Source organism: Oncorhynchus kisutch, linkage group LG26 (genome assembly GCF_002021735.2).
Source record: "Oncorhynchus kisutch isolate 150728-3 linkage group LG26, Okis_V2, whole genome shotgun sequence".
Taxonomy (NCBI): Eukaryota; Metazoa; Chordata; class Actinopteri; order Salmoniformes; family Salmonidae; genus Oncorhynchus; species Oncorhynchus kisutch.
In genome coordinates, this window is record NC_034199.2 from 34,336,925 (window position 1) to 34,353,404 (window position 16,480).

The following is a 16,480-nucleotide window of genomic DNA, read 5'->3' on the forward strand; positions in this document are numbered from 1 at the left end:
GTCTCCAGACCCTATAGCTGTTCTGTTCATGGTCTTTCTCTTGCCTGCAGTTTCTCTTCCACCAGCGTCATCAGTCTTGTTTAAAAGAAGTGCTCCAGTTAGCAAATACAGTATTCCGACCACTTAACCTTTCCCATATTTTGTTACGTTAGTCTTATGCTAAAATTGATTCAATCGTTTTTTTCCATCATCAATCTACGCACAATACCCCATAATGACAAAGCAACAACAGGTTTCTAGACATTTTTGCAGATGTATTACAAATACAGGCATTCCTGTATTTGCCAAGTTTCTCCCATTTTGTTCTATGCAGATCCTCAAGCTCTGTCAGGTTGGATGGGGAGCTTCGAGGCACAGCTAGTCTCAGGTCTCTCCAGTGATGTTCGATCGGGTTCAAGTCCTGAGGTTTCCATCAAGGACCTCTGTACTCTGCTCTGCTCATCTTTCCCTCGATCCTGACTAGTTTCGCAGTCCCTGCCGCTGAAAAACATACCCACAGCATGATGATGCTGCCACCACCATGCTTCACCCTAGGGATGCTGCCAGGTTTCCTCCAGATGTGACGCTTGGCATTCAGGCCAAAGAGTTTAATCTTGGTTTCACCAGACCAGAGACTCTTGCTTCTCATGGTCTGAGTCCTTTAGGTGCCTTTTGGTAAACTCCAAGTAGGCTGTCATGTGCCTTTTACTGAGGAGTGGCTTCCATCTGGCCACTCTACCATAAAGCCCTGATTGGGTTCTTGGTCTCCACCCTGACCAAGGCCCACCCCCTCATTGCACAGTTTGGCTGGGCGGCCAGCTCTAGGAAGAGTCTTGGTGGTTCCAAATTTCTTTGATTTAACAATGATGGAGGCCACTGTGTTCTTGCTCAATGCTGCAAAACATTTTTGGTACCCTTCCCCAGATCTGTGCCTCGACACAATGAGCTCCACTGACCTCATGGCTTGGTTTTTGCTCTGACATAGACAACCTTTCAAACGTTTGGGGTCACTTTGAGATGTCCTTGTTCTTTAAAGAAAAGCACATTTACTTTTTTTTTAAAAATAATAATAATTAGCCTTTATTTCTCTAGGCAAGTCGGTTAACCTTTTCCACTCAAGGAACCCCTTGACAACATTCCGCTGAATAAAAAATAAAAAAATGTAACTTTCACACATTAACAAGTCCAATACAGCAAATGAAAGATAAACAAGATGTTCATCTACCTATTGTGTCCGATTTCTAAAATGCTTTACAGCAAAAGCACAACATATGATTATGTTAGGTCATAGCCAAGTAAAAAAAACTGACATTTTTCCAGCCAAAGATAGGAGTCACAAAAAGCAGAAATATAGATAAAATGAATCACTAACCTTTGATGATGTTCATCAGATGACACTCATAGGACATCATGTTACACAATACATGTATGTTTTGTTCAATAATGTGCATATTTATATCCAAAAATCTCAGTTTACATTGGCGCGTTACGTGCAGTAATGTTTTGATTCCAAAACATTTGGTGATTTTACAGAAATACTCATTATAAACATTGATAAAAGATACAACTGTTATTCACAGAATTAAAGATATACTTCTCCTTAATGCAACCGCTGTATCAGATTTCAAAAAAAGTTTCCAGAAAAAGTTTCCTGACAGTGCTGAATGTTTCTCATATCACTTGCTAGTCAGACTTAGTTTGTAGGCATGTTCAAAGTCCAGAGTTATAACATGGCAGGAAACGTCAGTGGCTAAACTGATGCTAGACAATTGAGCTAAGAGGAATAGATGGGGTATAGCTCAACATAGATACAAACCATTGTTCTCCTAGTATGTGTCCCAAATGGCACCCTATTCCCTACATAAAATGCACTACTTTTGACCAGAGGCTCTGATCAAAAGTAGTGAACTATGTAGGGAGTTGGGTGCCTTTTAGGGAACAGACACTACTTTGGTTTCAGCCTAATGGATTAATCCCTTTATTGGGGCGGTTTCTCTGAATGGTCCAGAAGTGGCTGTCTGTCATGGCCCAAACCAAACGCTTCATACATTGATCTTAATCCTCCTGTCCCTGTCAGACCATCTGGACCGGTCATTCCGTCTTTGTTTTGTTGACTAACCACCTGCTCTGTGTAACATGAGACCACCGAGTCCAGACCACTGCCACACGTCAAACCTGTCGGTCACTCCATTTCACACCGACTGAAATCTGAGGAAATGCCATAGTCAGGATTGAAAATAGCTGGAAAAGTCGGTCACTATATACATCTGTTTTTCAGATTCTGTATGACACTTGCCACCCACCCTGAATGATTTTTAAGGTATTGATAATACACAAGTTGGCTCTACCATTATTATCAATGACTTGCAGTATGAACATCTGTAGGAAATCCACACTGCTACCCTAGTTTATAGAAAGACCCTAATGCAGTCAAAGAAAGATGTATGTGATCAACAGGCTTGTTTTTAATGAAGTGAACATCAATTCCCTAAGGTAGATGTTAATGTTTGGTAGGGAAACACATTTGAATAGAACATTAACGTGTCTTTGCCTTAGCCTAGCTGGTATACAGAGCAGACATGCATCACTACAGGCAAGGAGGCTTGAGTTATCTATCTTTCTAACTTTGCGCTACAGTGTCTTCAAAGTATTCATGCCCCTTGAATTATTCCACATTTTGTTACAGCCTGAATTCTAAAAGGATAAAAAAAACATGTTTCTCACCCATCTACACACAATACCCCATAATGACAAAGAGAAAACATGTTTGTAAATGTTATAAATAAATGCAGATCTCATTTACATAAGTATGTGAAACAGCTAGCTAGTTAGTTAGCGGCGGTTCGCGCTAAATAGCGTTTCAATCGGTGACTTCACTTGCTCTGAGACCTTGAAGTAGTGGTTCCCCTTGCTCTGCAAGGGCCGCGGCTTTTGTGGAGCGATGGGTAACGATGCTTCGTGGGTGACTGTTGATGTGTGCAGAGGGTCCCTGGTTCGCGCCCGGGTATGGGCGAGGGGATGGTCTAAAGTTATACTGTTACATATGCACACCCCTGAGTTAATACTTTTGTAGAAGCACCTTTGGTGGCGATTACAGCTTTGAGTCATCTTGGGTGTATGAACAGCAATCTTCAAGTCTTTCCACAGATTGATTGTGATTGATTGTGATTCAAGTCTGGGCTTTGGCTGTGCCACTCAAGGACTTTCACATTCTTATTCTGAAATCATGTTAGTGATGCTTTGGCTGTATGTTTGGGTCTGGAATGGAATGGAATTCTTTGCCCCACTTTAACATGCTGGATGCAGTCTATCACAGTGCCATCCGTTTTGTCACTAAAGCACCTTATACCACCCACCACTGCGACTTGTATGCTCTAGTCGGCTGGCCCTCGCTACATATTCGTCGCCAGACCCACTGGCTCCAGGTCATCTACAAGTCTATGCTAGGTAAAGCTCCGCCTTATCTCAGCTCACTGGTCACGATGGCAACACCCATCCGTAGCACGCGCTCCAGCAGGTGTATCTCACTGATCATCCCTAAAGCCAACACCTCATTTGGCCGCCTTTCGTTCCAGTACTCTGCTGCCTGTGACTGGAACGAATTGCAAAAATCGCTGAAGTTGGAGACTTTTATCTCCCTCACCAACTTCAAACATCAGCTATCTGAGCAGCTAACCGATCGCTGCAGCTGTACATAGTCTATTGGTAAATAGCCCACCCTTTTCACCTACCTCATCCCCATACTGTTTTTATTTATTTACTTTTCTGCTCTTCTGCACACCAATATCTCTACCTGTACATGACCATCTGATCTTTTATCACTCCAGTGTTAATCTGCAAAATTGTAATTATTTGCCTACCTCCTCATGCCTTTTGCACACATTGTATATAGACCCCCCCTTTGTTTTCTACTGTGTTATTGACTTGTTAATTGTTTACTCCATGTGTAACTCTTTGTTGTATGCTCACACTGCTATGCTTTATCTTGGCCAGGTCGCAGTTGCAAATGAGAACTTGTTCTCAACTAGCCTACCTGGTTAAATAAAGGTGAAATTAAAAAAATAAATGCTGACCACACCGCCTGCTTCAAAATAAATAAATATATACATATTATTCAATCATTGCATCCACACTGCTAATGCACATCTGCGTAGCCAGGCGCTAAAGTAGATCTTGGTTCTATGCAAATCCCGCTTCTCCCATCTCCTCATTGGTTTTCAGGAGCATATACCCACATGGGTGATTGAGAGCTGAACTGATGTCCACACTCCAGTCCAGTTGGTGGTGGTAATGCACCTTCAAGTTGCTTGCCAAACGCCATATAAAGTCCAAAGAAGAAGCCTGATGAAGGAGAGATTACTAGAAACAAACTCGGTTTACCATTTTATCCATGGATTAATTGTCGGAGTAGAAGACGTATGCATTATAGGTAAAATAACAACCTAATGTTTATATCCCAGGACAAATTAGCTAGCAACAGCAAGCTAGCTAGCTAAACATATAATGCTTTTCAACCTGTCCCCAAATGAATATAGTTTGTTCAGAGTCCGTTTTGATATTTCAACCTGCGTGTCTTGATCGTAAAGTAATTTTGCTCAGGAGTGGCTTCCATCTGGTCACTGTCTGGTAAAGCCCAGGTTGGTGAAGTGCTGTAGCGACTGTTGTCCTTCTGGCAGGTTATCCCATTTTAGCCAAGGAACTCTGTAGTTCTGTCAGATTAGTCATTGGGTTCATGGTCACCTCCCTGACCAAAGTCCTTCTTGTCCGATTGCTCCATTTGGTTGGCTGGCCAGCTCCAGAACACTCTAGAAATGGTTTTATACCCTTCCCCAGATATATGCCTCATCACAATTCTATCTCGGAGATCTAGGGACAGTTCCTTCGACTTCATGATTGTTTCTGCTCTGATATGCACTGTAAACTGTGTGAGCATTATATAGACCGGTGTTTCTTTTTAAATCATATCCAAACAATTGAATTGGCCACAGGTGGACTCCAAAGTTCTAGTGATGTCTCAAGGTTGATCAAAGGAAATTGGATGCACCTGCGCTTAATTTGGAGTGTCATAGCAAAGGGGTGTGACTAATGTAAATGAGATTTCTGTATTTAATTCTCAATACATTTGCAAGAATGTCTAAACATGTTTTCACCTTGTCATTATGGGGTATTGCGTGTAAATGTGTGACGGGGGGGAATCTATTTAATACATTTTGAATTCCAATTGTATCACAGGGTTTCCTAAACTCGGCACTTGGGACCCGAGTTTGCGAAACGCTGCTGTAACACAACAAAATGTGGAACAAATCAAGGGGTATGAATACTTTCTAAAGGCACTTTATGTAATAGAAACATACTCTAGACCAGGGGTATTCAACTGGACCCTACGAGGTCCGGAGCCTGGTGGTTTTCTGTTCTACCTGATGATGAATTGCATCCACCTGGTGTCCCAGGTCTAAATCAGTCCCTGATTACAGGGTAGCATTGAAAACAATGCAGTGGAACTGGTATCGAGGTCGAAAGTTGAGTTTGAGGGCTCTAGATGGACTATTGCTGTTGATACTGGATGAGGGATGGCACATAATATTTAGTGCTGGACTGGGCCTGTATTCTTCCGAGTAGGAGTGCTGATCTAGGATCAGTGTTGCCTTTGGATCACAATAACATGTGAACAGGGGAACCTGATCCTAGATCAGCACTCCTACTCTGAGATGCCTTATGAGTGCGGGCTCAGGAGTACCTAGGCCAGTATTTGGGATGGTGTTGATTTGAATCTTAAGCCATTTCCCTCGATTACCATTATCAGATCTACAAGTCACAAAAGACAACAGTGGGCTATGACTAACTGGGGAGTTGAATCAGCTCGACAGGAAAGGCAGTATGTATTACTACAGCTTGTGGACAATGTGGTAGAGTTATTGGCTGGTTAGATCCAAGGGGAGTGAGCCGCTCCTCTAGAAAACACTTTATTTTACTACACCAACCTGTTCTTTCAAAAGTCGACCATGCAGTAAAACAACAAGATTAAATGAAAGAAACATTTACTTGGCTTAACAAGATCCCCACACATGAAGCTCTGCTCAGCCATGTTGTCCTTTACGCCGTGACCCAAAAGGATACTGGGTATTTACATTGAAATTAAATAACACATGCACACACAATTTTCATGCAAACCTGAAAGGATCAAGTGTGAAATAAAGAGTATCTGAGGGGTTCCAATGGTTTGCACTAGGCACATCATCCTGATGTAGGCCTGTAGTTGTGATTTCTATGAATGATAAGAAGCCATTAGTTAATTCATCAATGCATGGTTTGATCCTACTGTCTAAATGATTACAATGATTCTGATTTTAAGGGCTGGACAAAATATCATGTCATTGTATTTTATGTTTTTGGAATAATGCAAGTTCTACATTTGGCTTTGTAGTGTGTAACCCTAGGGTGGCACCACATACATTCTAAGTGATTTCAATGGGTCGCTCTCTGTTTTGATTTGTTTTATACTGTTTAAATAAACTTCAACCAAAAAAAATCATTCTGCATTTTTATCAATTTCTGCATTTCCTGCACTCATTTGAGATCATTTCCACACTGCCACATGGGCTGAACGATATGGGCCCCAAAAAATTGAGGCTTTATTTTTAACCAAATTTTGCAATTTGACTTGTGATTTTAAATTAAAACACGTGAGTGAAGGATTGGAATCATGGAAAAATTATTTATTCTAATTCTATAGCGGTAATAGTGGGCACAAACACAATAGTGCCAAGGAGGGGTTATTATGACAGGGAAGGAACTAAAGTATTGGTCAGTGTTTCCTAGGGGACCCTATAATCTTTGGTTACATGAAATGTTCTCTGAGCTGCTTCATGTAGCTAACAGTCATGCTTCACCTATTCCTCTTTTCATTTAGAACATATAGATTTACGCCTACACCATCACTGGTATCAGGCTGGATAGCTGCGTTTGTGCTGATTCAGTACATTTATTAGCTAGCCAGATGTAAGAAACACAATCTAATAGTGTAATTATAGAAAGCTTGTGAATTTATATTTACAAGCAAAGTGGAAACCGCATCGTACTCATCAACATCGTTGCATGTGCTGCATTGACTCGTGTCTCGTGGTCGAGCAACAACATGCACTCAATGAGTGATAATAAAAATCCCATTTAAGAAACCACATTTAAGAAACCAAACATTCAAATACTGTCAAGACTACAGGCCTCCTCAAGCTTCACGTAAGGAGCCGTCACCAGCTGTGTGGCCTGAGGTTCAACAGGCTGTGAGGTGCTGATGACCAGGGTGGGCCATCCTAGTGGGAGGTGGTAGGCCATCGCTGGTGTAGACACACTTTTTTTTTTTGATGACCAGTCCAAGGAGGGGAAAAGTGGATGAAGTTACAGTTTAGTCTCCTTCACTGCACACAGTGTCTTGGGATTCAGAGGTGGTTCGATGATGCGGATTCTGTTATGGAGTTTAGAAAGTAATTTTTGTTCATGCCTGTTTTGAATGGAATGCTGTTGAGAAAACAGTAATCTGTTCTAGCTCAGTTTGGCTCGGAAGTAAGCGTTTTCCAACCATGGTGGGTGGGTTATTATTCTATCTTAGTTTTAATATAATACACAAGATTAGGCAGTAAGGCTTGACTGCTTCACCAGTCATTACGGAACGCCATGAAATTATGTACTGAGGCTTCTGTTCATTATTAGAGCCTGGCTCGCTGCATGTTTGCTGCTGTGGTTTCTAGAGAAAAGCCAAGCCCATCACTGTCATTTTATTATTGCCGGGCTAGCTACCTGCTCTGCTTTGAGGAAAAACTGTCTGTGCATATCAGTCAGAAGTTTGCTGGATGAATTTAGCACTGTTACATGGTTAAATTGGATACGGAATGCTAAGCATTATCATAAGGCGTAACAGTCCCTATGAGGGAGTGAGCATTACCTAATGAGGGAGTGAGCATTACCTAATGAGGGAGTGAGCATTACCTAATGAGGGAGTGAGCATTACCTAATGAGGGAGTGAGCATTACCTAATGAGGGAGTGAGCATTACCTAATGAGGGAGTGAGCATTACCTAATGAGGGAGTGAGCATTACCTAATGAGGGAGTGAGCATTACCTAATGAGGGAGTGAGCATTACCTAATGAGGGAGTGAGCATTACCTAATGAGGGAGTGGGCAGTACCTAGTGAGGGAGTGAGCAGTACCTAATGAGGGAGTGGGCAGTACCTAATGAGGGAGTGGGCAGTACCTAATGAGGGAGTGGGCAGTACCTAATGAGGGAGTGGCTCTCTCTCTCTCTAGCTCTGGCTCGCTCTCTCTCTCTCTCTCTCTCTCTCTCTCTCTCTCTCTCTCTCTCTCTCTCTCTCTGGCTCTGGCTCGCTCTCGCTCTCTCTCTCTCTGGCTCGCTCGCTCTCTCTCTCTCTCTGGCTCGCTCTCGCTCGCTCTCTCTCTGGCTCGCTCTCGCTCGCTCTCTCTCTAGCTCGCTCGCTCTCTCGCTCTCTCTCTAGCTCGCTCGCTCGCTCACTCTCTCTCAAGCTCGCTCACTCTCTCTCAAGCTCACTCACTCTCTCTCTGGCTCGCTCGCTCTTGCTCTCTCTCTAGCTCGCTCGCGCTCTCTCTCTCTAGCTCGCTCGCTCTCTCTCTCTAGCTCGCTCGCGCTCTCTCTCTCTAGCTTGCTCGCGCTCTCTCTCTCTAGCTTGCACGCGCTCTCTCTCTCTAGCTTGCTCGCGCTCTCTCTCTCTAGCTCGCTCGCGCTCTCTCTCTCTAGCTCGCTCGCGCTCTCTCTCTCTGGCTCGCTCTCGCTCTGGCTCGCTCTCTCTCTGGCTCGTTCTCGCTCTCTCTCTAGCTCGCTCCGCTTCTTGCTCTCTCTCTAGCTCGCTCGCGCTCTCTCTCTCTAGCTCGCTCGCGCTCTCTCTCTCTAGCTTGCTCGCGCTCTCTCTCTCTAGCTTGCTCGCGCTCTCTCTCTCTAGCTCGCTCGCGCTCTCTCTCTCTAGCTCGCTCGCGCTCTCTCTCTCTAGCTCGCTCGGCGCTCTCTCTCTCTAGCTCGCTCGCGCTCTCTCTCTCTAGCTCGCTCGCGCTCTCTCTCTCTAGCTCGCTCGCGCTCTGCTCGCCGCTCTCTCTAGCCGTTCTCGCTCTCTCTTCTGGTTCGCTCCTCCGCTCTCTCTCTGGCTCGCTCTCTCTCTGGCTCGGTCTCTCTCTGGCTCGCTCTCTCTCTCTCTCTGGCTCGCTCTCTCTCTCTCTCTGGCTCGCTCTCTCTCTGGCTCGCTCTCGCTCTCGCTCTGGCTCGCTCTGGCTCACTCTCGCTCTCTCTCTGGCTCGCTCTCGCTCTTTCTCTGGCTCGCTCTCGCTCTTTCTCTGGCTCGCTCTCGCTCTCTCTCTGGCTCGCTCTCGCTCTCGCTCTCTCTCTGGCTCGCTCTCGCTCTCGCTCTCTCTCTGGCTCGCTCTCGCTCTCTCTCTTCTGGCCGCTCTCGCTCTCGCTCTCTCTCTCTGGCTCGCTCTCGCTCTGGCTCGCTCTCTCTCTGGCTCGTTTCGCTCTCTCTCTGGCTCGTTCTCGCTCTCTCTCTAGCTCGCTCGCTCTTGCTCTCTCTCTAGCTCGCTCGCGCTCTCTCTCTCTAGCTCGCTCGCGCTCTCTCTCTAGCTTGCTCGCGCTCTCTCTCTCTAGCTCGCTCGCGCTCTCTCTCTCTAGCTCGCTCGCGCTCTCTCTCTCTAACTCGCTCGCGCTCTCTCTCTCTAGCTCGCTCGCGCTCTCTCTCTCTAGCTCGCTCGCGCTCTCTCTCTCTAGCTCGCTCGCGCTCTCTCTCTCTAGCTCGCTCGCGCTCTCTCGCTCTCTCTCTGGCTCGCTCTTGCTCTCTCTCTGGCTCTCTGGCTCGCTCTCTCTCTGGCTCTCTGGCTCTCTGGCTCGCTCTCTCTCTGGCTCGCTCTCGCTCTCTCTCTGGCTCGCTCTCGCTCTCTCTCTGGCTCGCTCTCGCTCTCTCTCTGGCTCGCTCTCTCTCTCTCTGGCTCGCTCTCTCTCTCTCTGGCTCGCTCTCTCTCTCTCTTGCTCGCTCTCTTGCTCGCTCTCTCTCTCTCTCTCTCTCTCTCTCTCTCTCTGGCTCTCTCTCTCTCTCTGGCTCGCTCTCTCTGTCTCTCTGCTCTCGGGTCTCTCTCTGGCTCTCTCTGGCTCTCTGGGTCTCTCTCTGGCTCTCTCTGGCTCTCTCTCTGGCTCTCTCTGGCTCTCTCTCTGGCTCTCTCTCGCTCTCTCTCTGGCTCTCTCTCTGGCTCTCTGGCTCTCTCCGGCTCTCTGGCTCGCTCTCGCTCTCTCTCTGGCTCTCTCTCGCTCTCTCTCTGGCTCTCTGGCTCGCTCTCTCTCTGGCTCTCTGGCCTCTCTGGCTCGCTCTCTCTCTGGCTCGCTCTCGCCTCTCTCTCTGGCTCGCTCTCTCTCTGGCTCGCTCTCGCCTCTCTCTCTGGCTCGCTCTCGCTCTCTCTCTGGCTCGCTCTCTCTCTCTCTGGCTCGCTCTCTCTCTCTCTGGCTCGCTCTCTCTCTCTCTTGCTCGCTCTCTTGCTCGCTCTCTCTCGCTCTGGCTCTCTCTCTCTCTCTCTCTCTGGCTCGCTCTCTCTCTCTGGCTCGCTCTCTCTCTCTCTCTGGCTCGCTCTCTCTCTCTCTCTGGCTCGCTCTCTCTCTGGCTCGCTCTCTCTCTGGCTCGCTCTCTCTCTGGCTCGCTCTCTCTCTGGCTCGCTCTCGCTCTCGCTCTGGCTCGCTCTGGCTCGCTCTCGCTCTCGCTCTCTCTCTGGCTCGCTCTCGCTCTCGCTCTCTCTCTGGCTCGCTCTCGCTCTCGCTCTCTCTCTGGCTCGCTCTCGGCTTCTCGCTCTCTCTCTGGCTCGCTCTCGCTCTCGCTCTCTCTCTGGCTCGCTCTCGCTCTCGCTCTCTCTCTGGCTCGCTCTCGCTCTCGCTCTCTCTCTGGCTCGCTCTCTCTCTGGCTCGCTCTCTCTCTGGCTCGTTCTCGCTCTCTCTCTAGCTCGCTCTCTCTCTGGCTCGCCTTGCTCTCTCTCTAGCTCGCTTCTTGCTCTCTCTCTCTAGCTCGCTCTCTCGCTCTCTCTCTAGCTCGCTCTCTCTCTAGCTCGCCCTCTCTCTCTAGCTCGCTCTCTCTCTAGCTCGCTCGCTCTCTCTCTGGCTCGCTCTAGCTCGCTCGCTCTCTCTAGCTCTCTAGCTCGCTCGCTCTCTCTCTCTAGCTCGCTCGCTCTCTCTCTCTAGCTCGCTCGCTCTCTCTCTAGCTCGCTCGCTCTCTCTCTCTTGCTCGCTCTCTCTCTCTTGCTCGCTCTCTCTCTCTTGCTCGCTCTCTCTCTCTTGCTCGCTCTCTCTCTCTTGCTCGCTCTCTCTCTCTGCTCGCTCTCTCTCTCTCTTGCTCGCTCTCTCTCTCTTGCTCGCTCTCTCTCTCTCTTGCTCGCTCTGGCTCGCTCTCTCTCTCGCTCTCTCTCTCGCTCTGGCTCTCTCTCTCTCTCGCTCTGGCTCGCTCTCTCTCTCGCTCTGGCTCGCTCTCTCTCTCGCTCTCTCTCTCGCTCTGGCTCGCGCTCTCTCTCTCGCTCTGGCTCGCTCTCTCTCTCTCTCTCTCGCTCTGGCTCGCTCTCGCTCGCTCTCTCTCGCTCTCTCTAGCTCTCTCTCGCTCTCTCGCTCTCTCTCTGGCTCGCTCTTGCTCTCTCTCTGGCTCTCTGGCTCGCTCTCTCTCTGGCTCTGGCTCTCTGCTCGCTTCTCTCTGGTCTCGCTCTCTCGCTCTCTCTCTGGCTCGCCTCGCTCCTCTGGCTCGCTCTCGCTCTCTCTCTGGCTCGCTCTCGCTCTCTCTCTGGCTCGCTCGCGCTCTCTCTGGGCTCGCTCGGCTCTCTCTCTGGCTCGCTCTCTCTCTCTGCTTCGCTTCTCTCTCTCTCTGGCTCGCTCTCTCTCTCTTGCTCGCTCTTCCTCGCTCGCTCTCTCTCTCTCTCTCTCTCTCTCTCTTGGCTCTCTCTCTCTCTCTGGCTCGCTCTCTCTCTCTCTCTGGCTCTCTGGGTCTCTCTCTGGCTCTCTCTGGCTCTCTGGGTCTCTCTCTGGCTCTCTCTGGCTCTCTCTCTGGCTCTCTCTCGCTCTCTCTCTGGCTCGCTCTCGCTCTCTCTCTGGCTCTCTGGCTCTCTCCGGCTCTCTGGCTCGCTCTCCTCTTCTCTGGCTCTCTCTCGCTCTCCTCTCTGGCTCTCTGGCTCGCTCTCTCTCTGGCTCTCTGGCTCTCTGGCTCGCTCTCTCTCTGGCTCGCTCTCGCTCTCTCTCTGGCTCGCTCTCTCTCTGGCTCGCTCTCGCTCTCTCTCTGGCTCGCTCTCGCTCTCTCTCTGGCTCGCTCTCGCTCTCTCTCTGGCTCGCTCTCTCTCTCTCTGGCTCGCTCTCTCTCTCTCTGGCTCGCTCTCTCTCTCTCTTGCTCGCTCTCTTGCTCGCTCTCTCTCTCGCTCTGGCTCGCTCTCTCTCTCTGGCTCGCTCTCTCTCTCTGGCTCGCTCTCTCTCTCTCTCTCTCTCTGGCTCGCTCTCTCTCTCTCTCTGGCTCTCTCTCTCTGGCTCGCTCTCTCTCTCTCTCTGGCTCTCTCTCTGGCTCTCTCTCGCTCTCTCTCTGGCTCGCTCTCGCTCTCTCTCTGGCTCTCTGGCTCTCTCCGGCTCTCTGGCTCGCTCTCGCTCTCTCTCTGGCTCTCTCTCGCTCTCTCTCTGGCTCGCTCTCGCTCTCTCTTTGGCTCTCTGGCTCTCTCTGGCTCTCTGGCTCGCTCTCGCTCTCTCTCTGGCTCGCTCTCGCTCTCTCTCTGGCTCGCTCTCGCTCTCTCTCTGGCTCGCTCTCGCTCTCTCTCTGGCTCGCTCTCGCTCTCTCTCTGGCTCGCTCTCGCTCTCTCTGGCTCGCTCTCTCCCTCTGGCTCGCTCGCTCTCTCCCTCTGGCTCGCTCGCTCTCTCTCTCTCTAGCTCGCTCGCTCGCTCTCTCTCTCTCTCTAGCTCGCTCGCTCTCTCTCGAGCTCGCTCGCTCTCTCTCTAGCTCGCTCGCTCTCTCTAGCTCGCTCGCTCTCTCTAGCTCGCTCGCTCTCTCTAGCTCGCTCGCTCTCTCTAGCTCGCTCGCTCTCTCTAGCTCGCTCTCTCTCTCTAGCTCGCTCTCTCTCTCTAGCTCGCTCTCTCTCTCTAGCTCGCTCTCTCTCTCTAGCTCGCTCGCTCTCTCTAGCTCGCTCGCTCTCTCTAGCTCGCTCGCTCTCTCTAGCTCGCTCGCTCTCTCTAGCTCGCTCGCTCTCTCTCTCTCTAGCTCGCTCTCTCTCTCTCTCTAGCTCGCTCGCGCTCTCTCTCTAGCTCGCTCGCGCTCTCTCTCTCTAGCTCGCTCGCGCTCTCTCTCTCTAGCTCGCTCGCTCTCTCTCTCTCTAGCTCGCTCGCTCTCTCTAGCTCGCTCGCTCTCTCTAGCTCGCTCGCTCTCTCTAGCTCGCTCGCTCTCTCTAGCTCGCTCGCTCTCTCTAGCTCGCTCGCTCTCTCTAGCTCGCTCGCTCTCTCTAGCTCGCTCGCTCTCTCTAGCTCGCTCGCTCGCTCTAGCTCGCTCGCTCGCTCTCTCTCTCCAGCTCGCTCGCTCTCTCTCTCCAGCTCGCTCGCTCTCTCTCTCCAGCTCGCTCGCTCGCTCTCTCCAGCTCGCTCGCTCTCTCTCTCCAGCTCGCTCGCTCTCTCTCTCCAGCTCGCTCGCTCTCTCTCTCCAGCTCGCTCGCTCTCTCTCTCCAGCTCGCTCGCTCTCTCTCTCTAGCTCGCTCTCTCTCTCTCTCGCTCTGGCTCTCTCTCTCTCTCTCTCTGGCTCGCTCTCTCTCTCTCTCTCTCTCTGGCTCGCTCTCTCCTCTCTCTCTCTGGCTCGCTCTCTCTCTCTCTGCGCTCGCTCTCTCTCTCTCTCTCTCTCTCTGGGCTCGCTCTCTCTCTCTCTGGCTCGCTCTCTCTCTCTCTCTGGCTCGCTCTCTCTCTCTCTGGCTCGCTCTCTCTCTCTCTGGCTCGCTCTCTCTCTAGCTCGCTCGCTCTCTCTCTAGCTCGCTCGCTCTCTCTCTAGCTCGCTCGCTCTCTCTCTAGCTCGCTCGCTCTCTCTCTAGCTCGCTCGCTCTCTCTCTAGCTCGCTCGCTCTCTAGCTCGCTCGCTCTCTCTAGCTCGCTCGCTCTCTCTAGCTCGCTCGCTCTCTCTAGCTCGCTCGCTCTCTCTAGCTCGCTCTCTCTAGCTCGCTCGCTCTCTCTAGCTCGCTCTCTCTAGCTCGCTCTCTCTAGCTCGCTCTCTCTAGCTCGCTCGCTCGCTCTCTCTCTCCAGCTCGCTCGCTCTCTCTCTCCAGCTCGCTCGCTCTCTCTCTCCAGCTCGCTCGCTCTCTCTCTCCAGCTCGCTCGCTCTCTCTCTCTTGCTCGCTCTCTTGCTCGCTCTCTCTCTCGCTCTGGCTCTCTCTCTCTCTCTCTCTCTGGCTCGCTCTCTCTCTCTCTCTCTGGCTCGCTCTCTCTCTCTCTGGCTCGCTCTCTCTCTCTCTGGCTCGCTCTCTCTCTCTCTGGCTCGCTCTCTCTCTAGCTCGCTCGCTCTCTCTCTAGCTCGCTCGCTCTCTCTCTAGCTCGCTCGCTCTCTCTCTAGCTCGCTCTCTCTCTAGCTCGCTCGCTCTCTCTAGCTTGCTCTCTAGCTCTCTCTCTCTAGCTAGCTCGCTCGCTCTCTCTCTAGCTCGCTCGCTCTCTCTCTCTCTCTCTAGCTTGTAGCTTGCTCTCTAGCTCGCTCTCTAGCTCGCTCTCTCTCGCTCGCTCTCTCGCTCGCTCGCTCTCTCTCTAGCTCGCTCGCTCGCTCTCTCTCTCTCTAGCTTGCTCTCTAGCTTGCTCTCTAGCTTGCTCTCTAGCTCGCTCTCTAGCTCGCTCTTTCTCTCTCTCTCTAGCTCGCTCTCTCTCTCTCTCTAGCTCGCTCTCTCTCTCTCTCTAGCTCACTCTCTCTCTCTCTCTAGCTCGCTCTCTCTCTCTCTAGCTCGCTCTCTCTCTCTCTAGCTCGCTCTCTCTCTCTCTAGCTCGCTCTCTCTCTCTCTAGCTCGCTCTCTCTCTCTCTAGCTCGCTCTCTCTCTCTCTCTAGCTCGCTCTCTCTCTCTCTCTCTCTAGCTCGCTCTCTCTCTCTCTCTCTAGCTCGCTCTCTCTCTCTAGCTCGCTCTCTCTCTCTCTCTAGCTCGCTCTCTCTCTCTCTCTCTCTAGCTCTCTCTCTCTCTCTAGCTCGCTCTCTCTCTCTCTAGCTCGCTCTCTCTTCTCTTAGCTCGCGCTCTCTCTCTCTCTCGCTCTCGCTCTCTCTCTCTCTAGCTCGCGCTCTCTCTCTCTCTAGCTCGCGCTCTCTCTCTCTCTAGCTCGCGCTCTCTCTCTCTCTAGCTCGCTCTCTCTCTCTCTAGCTCGCTCGCTCTCTCTCTCTAGCTCGCTCGCTCTCTCTAGCTTGCTCTCTAGCTCTCTCTCTCTAGCTAGCTCGCTCGCTCTCTCTCTAGCTCGCTCGCTCTCTCTCTCACTCTCTAGCTTGCTCTCTAGCTTGCTCTCTAGCTCGCTCTCTAGCTCGCTCTCTCTCGCTCGCTCTCTCGCTCGCTCGCTCTCTCTCTAGCTCGCTCGCTCGCTCTCTCTCTCTCTAGCTTGCTCTCTAGCTTGCTCTCTAGCTCGCTCTCTCTCTCTCTCTCTAGCTCGCTCTCTCTCTCTCTCTCTAGCTCGCTCTCTCTCTCTCTCTCTAGCTCACTCTCTCTCTCTCTCTAGCTCGCTCTCTCTCTCTAGCTCGCTCTCTCTCTCTCTCAAGCTCGCTCTCTCTCTCTCTAGCTCGCGCTCTCTCTCTCTCTCTAGCTCGCTCTCTCTCTCTCTCTAGCTCTCTCTCTCTCTCTCTCTAGCTCGCTCTCTCTCTCTCTCTAGCTCGCTCTCTCTCTCTCTCTTAGCTCGCTCTCTCTCTCTCTCTAGCTCGCTCGCCTCTCTTAGCTCGCTCGCTCTCTCTCTCTCTAGCTCGCTCGCTATCTATCTCTCTCTCTAGCTCGCTCGCTCGCTCTCTCTCTCTAGCTCGCTCGCTCTCTCTCTCTAGCTCGCTCGCTCTCTCTCTCTCTAGCTCACTCGCTCGCTCTCTCTCTAGCTCGCTCGCTCTCTCTCTAGCTCGCTCGCTCTCTCTCTAGCTCGCTCGCTCTCTCTCTAGCTCGCTCGCTCTCTCTCTAACTCGCTCGCTCTCTCTCTAGCTCGCTCGCTCTCTCTCTAGCTCGCTCGCTCTCTCTCTCTAGCTCGCTCGCTCGCTCTCTCTCTAGCTCGCTCGCTCGCTCTCTCTCGCTCGCTCTCTCTCTCTCGCTCGCTCTAGCTCGCTCGCTCGCTCTCTCTCTCTAGCTCGCTCGCTCGCTCTCTCTCTCTCTCTAGCTAGCCGCTCGCTTTCTCTCTCTCGCTCTCTCTCTCGCTCTCTCCTCTTCGCTCTCTCTCTCTCGCTCTCTCTCTCTAGCTCTCTCTCTCTCTCTCTAGCTCGCTCGCTCTCTCTCTCTAGCTCGCTCGCTCTCTCTCGCTAGCTCGCTCGC

General features: G+C 50.9%; 1 protein-coding gene across 3 annotated transcripts in view; it reads left to right on the top strand.

Moving 5' to 3' along the window:
• LOC109870799 (unconventional myosin-Ib-like) overlaps window positions 1–16,480 on the top strand; it is a 149,847-nt gene that overhangs the window by 29,760 nt on the left and 103,607 nt on the right. The gene's annotated exons all lie outside the window — the stretch shown is intronic.